At 37.3% G+C, this 8,164-nt stretch overlaps 1 long non-coding RNA gene across 1 annotated transcript; it reads left to right on the forward strand.

Moving 5' to 3' along the window:
* Positions 1 to 165: 165 nt before the first annotated feature.
* Positions 166 to 5,502, forward strand: LOC113607843 (uncharacterized). Its single transcript, XR_003428116.1, has 3 exons — positions 166 to 1,060; positions 1,634 to 1,856; positions 5,391 to 5,502. It is a non-coding gene; the product is annotated as an uncharacterized LOC113607843 (long non-coding RNA).
* The last annotated feature ends 2,662 nt before the right edge of the window (positions 5,503 to 8,164 follow it).

Raw genomic sequence — 8,164 nt, forward strand, 5'->3', positions numbered from 1 at the left:
ATGAGGTCTGGAGCTGGAGTATCTCCAGATCTCCAGTGATGTCATAGTAACAGCGGCAAAAATAACAACAAACCTGGGAATTATTGAAAAAGTGGTCGGCCCTCACTTCTCAATACTCTGTATTCTAGCTTCCACCTCCAGTGAAGCCAGTATCGCTCAGAATTGATCATTTAGATACCTAATTTTTGAATAATCTTCGTTATCCTGGAACTTAAGACTGCTGATCAGATTCTTCTTGGAATTGCTCCTTTGCCCTTTCGCTATATCACAAGATCTTTTCACTCAAACACTTATAGAGTACTAGAAGAAAAAAGAGGTGAATAAGTCATTCATATGTAATTTAATTTTTCCAAGTTTTTATTATAAAAATTTCCAAATATACAGAATATGTGAAAGAATATTACAGTATCCACTCTAATTCAACAATAGTACCCAATACCCAGACTCAACAATTCAACAATTAACATTTTGCCATATATGCTTTATCTGTATATAAGTGTTTGTAAAACATTTTTTTTTTTGCAGAATCATCCCAAAGTTGCAGACAAGACACACCACCCAAACATGCTGCAGTATGCACCTCTAAAGATAAGAACATTCTATTTCATAGTCATAATACTATTATCAGGTCTTGAGAAAATTAACAATCTTGCTAATATCTATTACCCATACCATATTCAAATTTGCTCAGCTTTCCTCAAAAATCATCTTTTATAGCAGATATGTTCTTTTGAACCAGGATCCAATCATGGCTCACTTATTGCATTCGACTGCTTTTTCCCCCATTTGTCAAACTAGAATAGTCCCTTCCACGTTTTAGTTTTTCTTAATATTGGCTTTCTGAAGAGACAAGGTCAGTTGTCTTGAAAAATGCACCACATTCTGGATTTGTCTGTTTCCTCATGGTGTTATTTTGTTCCTCTAGTCCCACAAGGTATTTCAAATTTGAAGCAGTTCACAAATACATTAGAATACAGTGAAACAACTCAAATTTTTACAGAGCAAGGCCAGTGAAAATATAGATGAAATAGGAAGATAAGGAGTTCTGAAAGGAGGAAAAGTTTGTATTATAATAGGATGGACATAAAATCTTACACAATTCCTCAAGTTGAGCTAACAATAGACTAAGCTTCCTGGTAACCCAAACAAATAAATAAACTTTCCTTTATTTGCTTATGAGTAAAGTATACATGAATTCCTCAACTACTTTTCCAGTTCTCATGTCTTAAAGAAACTTTTCTGTGGGATACTGAATAAAGTAACAGATAGCCTCACCAATAGCTACCTTTATATGGCTGTTTCTTAGAACGATAGAAAGCAAGTTCCAGGAAAGCTAGACACTGATAGGTTCCAATTTTCCAGAACAGCACCTGGCACAGGAGAGGCTTCAATAAATATTTGTTGAATGAATGAATGAAGACGGTCTCCAACTTTTAGCTGAAGGCATTACACAAAGCTCAACCAAATGAAAACAATTCTTCAAGGGGCACAAATAAGCATAACATATGGTATCTAGAAGAAGAAATAAGTGGCCTCCATGTCCTTCTTAACCTTCCTATTAGGAAAGGTTTTGCTAAAGTAGAACAGCAAACAGTTTGAGATAATAAATATTCTGGCATATTTTGATCTACAGGTGTTTTGTGTGGCTGGTAATCCCATCAAACTGCATTTTCTCCTTGGGCAAAATCAAGATCATGGATTGATTTATCATTTTTTCCCTAAATTACAAGATTTTGGATTAAATATACATTGTTTAAGAGCCTCTCCAATTAGATTAAGAGGAAAGTAGGAAACTGAAAGAGAAGAAAGTTTTTACAACGTAGCCTCAGAAGACAAAAAAATCAACTGAAGCAAGGGTAAAACTCCCAGAAAATGCCTTTCCCTCCCTTTCACCATTCCTCCCTTTTCTTCTCCTCATTCTTCTCATTCTCTCCTTCTTCAGAGTTGGTTTTTCTTTTTTCTGGTTATAATGATCATTGCAAAAGATTCAGATAGTGCAGAACTGTACAAATAAGTAGAAGGATATTACCCATAATCTACCTCAAAATAACTGTTGTTAAAATTTTGGTGTATAATAGAGTTTTTCTATGTACAGACATAGAACAACACATTGTTTATTTTAGTTCTTTGAGCTCTACTCTTTTGTGAGAGTAGACATCTTTTGTGGACATCTTTCATACAACTAAATATAGGTCCACATGCTTATTTTTATTTTTATTTTTCTTGCGATACGCGGGCCTCTCACTGTTGTGGCCTTTCCCGTTGCGGAGCACAGGCTCCAGGCGCGCAGGCTCAGCGGCCATGGCTCACGGGCCCAGCCGCTCCGCGGCATGTGGGATCTTCCCGGACCGGGGCACGAACCCGTGTCCCCTGCATCAGCAGGCTTACCCTCAACCACTGCGCCACCAGGGAAGCCCCTGGCTAAGTTTTTATACATAGGCCCTTATTACATATGGGAAGGTATCCCTTCCCAGTGGTGGTCACGGTATGTAGTTCCTATGCACTCATGAGAGTGGATTTGTTCTTTTTAGAACGTGCCTATCCGAAAATTAAAAGTGATATCCTTTTTTGTGAATGTGCATTTCTTTGATTATTAGAAGGTTGAATGTTTTTCACATGACCAATTGATTTCTAATGTGAATAGCCTTTTTACCTCCTTAGCCCATTTTTCTCTGAGGTAGGAGAAAATGTTTTTCAGGGAAAATATCTGTCTTTTTCCTTCTTGATTTATATGAACTCTTTGCATTATAAGGAAAACATACCTTTGTCTCTTATATATTTTACAATTTTTCCCCCAGTTGATCATTTACTGGGGGAGGAAAGGGGTAAAAACTTCTTGTTTTGCTATAATTTTTAAATGGTCAATCTATCAAAATTTTCTTCCTGGTTTCTGGCTTTGATGTTAAGCCTAAAAAGGCTTTATTAGCCTAAATAATACTGATATTTACCTACATGTTTTAGAACTTCTTTAATTACTTCTATTTATAATTTACTAAGAGTTTTTAACAAGTGATTATTTCGTTTAGCTCCAAATGGAATTTATTCTAGTATAAAATGTGACATAGGAATATAATTTTTTCAAAAAGTTATTTGCCACAATATAATTTATTGAACAATTCATACTTGCCACACTGATTTCCCAACATGTATACCAGATATTAAATTCTTACATAAAGTTGAATCTATTTCTGGTCTTTTTCTTCTATTTCATTGATCAGTCTAACCATTCTGGAAGCAAAATCACTACATTTTTATGCAATTTTATAATATATTTTAATATGTCATAGGACAAGTCCTTTTTGGTTAGTCTTACTTTTCAGAATTTTTAATCTCTATTTGAATATTTATTCTTCCAGATAACTTTATAAAATTTTCCAAGTTCAAAAAAAAGCTGGAATTTTCATGAAAATTGCATTAAATTTATTTTTCCCAGTGACTTCATGCATTTTTTTCCTACTGGACTAAATTATGTCTTCTTTTATATTTTCTAAATGGTTATTGTTGCTACATAGGAAAGCTATTTTTTTTTTGTTTAATTTTTAACTGACTTACCCACTCAACTTTCTTAATAGTTTTTATTTTTAGCTTATTCATTCAAATTTCCCTGGTAGACAATTATATCACCTTATTATATATAATGACAATTTTGGCTCCTTCTTTGCAATACTTATTTCGTTATCTTGACTTAAAATGAAACAGCATTTCCAGATCGATATCAAATAATGCTGTTAATAACCAACTTACTTGTCTTATTCCTGACTTTAGCAGGAATGCCTCTAGTGTTAGTTGTTGCTTTGAGATGGGTATTTTTATTTGGTTAAGCTCAGTTGCAGGTAACAGAAACCAATTCAGCTATTTTAAGCAGAAAAAGATGTAATACAGAGAAGGTGTTTACAAAGTAATTGGAAGGACTGGAGGAGTGGGCATTAGGCTGGGTGATCAAGAATGCCTCTCAGTACAATGTGGCCAAACAGGCCTGATAGGTCACTGCTATCTCTGCCCCAGTTGGGAAAGTTGTAAATAGAAAGCTGGAATGTTAGCTTCAAGAGCACCGCTGCTGCCAAAACTCTCAACCTGTTGTATTAATTATCTATTGCTGCCTAAAAAGTTACCCCAAACCTAAAAACATCAATAAAACAACAATAAACATGTGCTTATTGTTGCAGCTTAAAATAACAATAAACATTTGTTATCTCTGGCGGTTTCTATCAGTCAGAAATCTGTAAGTGCCTTGGCTATACAACTTAGCTCTGGAATTCTCATGGAATTCAGCCAGATTTTGGCCTGGGCTGGAGTCATCTGAAGGCTTGGCTAAAACTAGAGGATCCACTTCCAAGGTGGCTGACAGGTTGCTCCTGGGGGAAGCATCAAAAGAAAGAAAGGGGGCTTCCCTGGTGGCGCAGTGGTTGGGAGTCCGCCTGCCGATGCAGGGGACGCGGGTTCGTGCCCTGGTCCGGGAGGATCCCACGTGCCGCGGAGCGGCTGGGCCTGTGAGCCATGGCCGCTGGGCCTGCGCGTCTGGAGCCTGTGCTCCGCAACGGGAGAGGCCACAACAGTGAGAGGCCCACGTACCGCAAAAAAAAAAAAAAAAAGAAAGAAAGAGAGGAAGAAAAGAAGGACTAATTCGAAAAGATACATGCACCCCATTGTTCATAGCAGCATTATTTATGACAGGCAAGATATGGTAGCAACCTAAGTGTCCATCAACAGATGAATGGCTATATACATATATATACGAATGGATATATAATATATACATATTTATGGCTGGTATATTACTCAGCCATAAAAAGAATGAAATTCTGCCATTTGCAACAATGTGGATGGACCTAGAGAGTATTATGCTTAGTGAAATAAGTCAGAGAAAAATACTGTATGTTATCAATTATATGTGGAATCTAAAAAAGTAAACCAAACTAATGTATATAACATAACAGAAACAGACTTACAGATACAGAAAACAAACTAGTTGTTACCAGTAGGGAGAGGGAAGGGGCAAGGGTCAAGATAGAGGTATGGGATTAAGAGATACAAACTACTATGTATTAAATAGATAAGCAGCAAGGGTATATTGTACAGCACAGGGAATTACAGCCATTATTTTTGTAATAACTTTAAATGGAGTAAAATCTGTAAAACTATTGAATCACTATGCTGTACATCTGAAACTAATATAATATTGTAAATCACCTATAATTGATAGATGATTGATAGATAGATAGAACTAGTGAATGAATACTAGGATGAAAACCCAATGTCTTCAAGAATGTGCTTGGCAGCAAAAACAGCCAAAGCAGAGGGAAAGGATCCCTGCCTCATTTGCATCTTTCAAATATAACTGCAGAGGTGTCTGGCAAATATAATTTGTTTTTGTGTTTCTTTTGTTTTAGTTTTTCCATTTGTGCCATACAGGAAAGCACATTAAAAATGATGAATTGGGAGGCTTCCCTGGTGGTGCAGTGTTTGAGAATCTGCCTGCTAATGCAGGGGACACGGGTTCGAGCCCTGGTCTGGGAAGATCCCACAAGCCGCGGAGCGACTGGGCCCGTGAGCCACAACTACTGAGCCTGCGCGTCTGGAGCCCGTGCTCCGCAACAAGAGAGGCTGCGACAGTGAGAGGCCCGTGCACTGCGATGAAGAGTGGCCCCCGCTCGCCGTAACTAGAGAAAGCCCTCGCACAGAAACGAAGACCCAACACAGCCAAAAATAAATAAATAAATTTATAAAAATAAATAAATAAATAAAAATGATGAATTGGGAGATTGGGATTGACATATATACACTAATATGTATAAAAAAATGGATAACTAATAAGAACCTGCTGTATAAAAAAATAAATAAAATAAGATTCAAAAATTCAAAAAAAAAACCCACCCACATTAAAAGAGGGACTGAAATACATTATGAGTACCAATCTATCAAATCCTCCACAAAGACCATGACTTTATGGTACTTCATCACCAATACATACATTTATTGGCTTTCCTATAACAGAGGGTTGGCGTAGGGATGGTAGGGAATGCAGCTGAATCAGGGTTGGGATTTTGCTGAATAGATACAGCAGAAGGATAAGAGTGCTACAGAGGCCGGAGTGCTCATTTTAATATAGTTTGCCTATGCACTCATGAAGTATAATCTGTAAAAGGTAGGAACTAAGACCATGAGAGGATTTTTATGATTGGATGAACATTAAAGACTCAAAAGATTGATATTGTCTAGGGTACTACAGGATTATGTTTACAAGTGCTACATATTTGCACGGACTATGTTCAATTCTCAGTGTGCTAGCTGTATTTCCATTCCTTTCCTCTCAAAAAACCATTTCTGAATGTAAATGAATGAGAATTATAGTATTGTGGACTAATCTGGAATCTGATTTATTTTACTTTAAAATGACCAACATTTGTAACCAACTAAAATAGTAACCAATTACTGGTATGCCTCCCAACTAATCAAGCCCACAGTTGCAGCCCCTGAAGTTGAGATTTGCTGCTCTGTTGGGGAAAGGGAGAGCAGGTGTAGAGGAAGTTTGGGCATTAGAGATTTGGAAGGGTAGGACCAGAGCTTTTCGTGTTCTGTTGGGAAGGACTCCACTTCTCAGGTGGGAAATTGTCTTATCTCTCACCCCAGGCACCCCAGAGCCGGACCTTGGCTGAGCTGCTCTTGCTTCCCATTGCCAGTTTCAAATCATTTCTCTTCCTCTCTCCTTCACAAACCTGAGCTCTTTATTAACTTTGATTTTTTAAATATTGAAAATCTGCAATCATACAGAGCTAGAGAAAAAAGTATGCTGAGTCCCTTGTATGCTCCTCCAAATTTAAGAATTATTAAAATTTTGCCACACTTGCTTCATCCCCCTGCCTTTTTTTCCCCCTGAAATATTGTAAAATAAAAATCCTTGACATATGTCATTTTATCCCTACACACATCACTATACATTTTTAACAATAAGGTCATTATTTCTGTAACCACAGTGTCATGATTGCAACTAGTCAAATTATTATGAATTTCTTGGTATCATCTAACCCCAGTCAATATTCAATTGTGTCAAAAATTTCCAGCTACAGATGGCTTGATTGAATAAGGACCCAAAGAATTCTAATACATTCCTTGTATCTCTCAAACCTCTTTTAATCTAAGACAGCATTCCTCCACCCCTTTTCACCAATGCCATTTGATTTTCTGAAGAAGCCAGGTCAGTTGTCCTGTTCAATGTCCCATTATTCTATATTTGTCTGTTTGCTTTCTGGTACTGTTTTACTTTCCCCTCACCCCCATATTTCCTGTAAGCGGGAAGTTAGTTCTCAGGGCTTAGTTAGCTTAAGGTTCAACATTTTTGGCCGGAATACTTCCAAGGAGGTGCTGCTCTTCATGGCGAGTCACCTCAGGAGGCATATAACATCTAGCTTTCCTGTTTTTAGTGATGCTAAGATTGATCAATGTTTTCAAATGGTGACAGTAAAATTCTCCATTAACCTTTCTCCTAATGGTTTCATCTAATGATGATCAGTGCCTGAATAAATTATTTCACTACTTTTATTACCTGGGATTCTTTTATTATCTGGGATTTTTCAGTGAAAAGCAACTTTATCTCACCACGTATGGGCCATTTCCCCTGTGAAATACAGGGGATAGGAAAAGTAGGATAAATGCTCACTCACTGAAAGCTTTAGCTCTCTGATTTCCTCTTCACCCAGTAAGATCTTATTTAAGGATACCCAGTAAGTGACATGATTTGAAACAAGGCAGTCTGATGCCAATGCTCCCCTTCACTCACTGCACTAATACCTTGACTAGTTTTTGATCACAGATTTGGGTTTCTAAAGGGCATAGTGAAAGGATTTGAGTGGGGTAGGGCATGGGGAGGATTGAGCTAAGATTTCTGACAGGGATGGAGATAAATATGGATGTGAGCATAATTGGATTAATCTAGCCAGAGTCTCTTGTTAGAGTCTACTGTGAGTGCTTATTCTGCAGCCCTAGATGGTGTGGCTATTGTGAAAGCAGTTTTCTTACCAAGAACAGGAAGTGCTATGAAGGCTTCTGAGCTTCTTTTTAATGTTTTCCTCCTCTCTGCTCTTGGACAATTCTTATACATTATATAGGCTTTAACTTAAATGCCACTTCTAGGAAAAGCTTTCCCTAACCTCTTCTACCTTATGTT

The sequence above is a fragment of the Aethalodelphis obliquidens genome, unplaced genomic scaffold (genome assembly GCF_003676395.1).
Source record: "Aethalodelphis obliquidens isolate GAN/ISIS:26980383/991018 unplaced genomic scaffold, ASM367639v1 scaffold50, whole genome shotgun sequence".
NCBI lineage: Eukaryota > Metazoa > Chordata > Mammalia > Artiodactyla > Delphinidae > Aethalodelphis > Aethalodelphis obliquidens.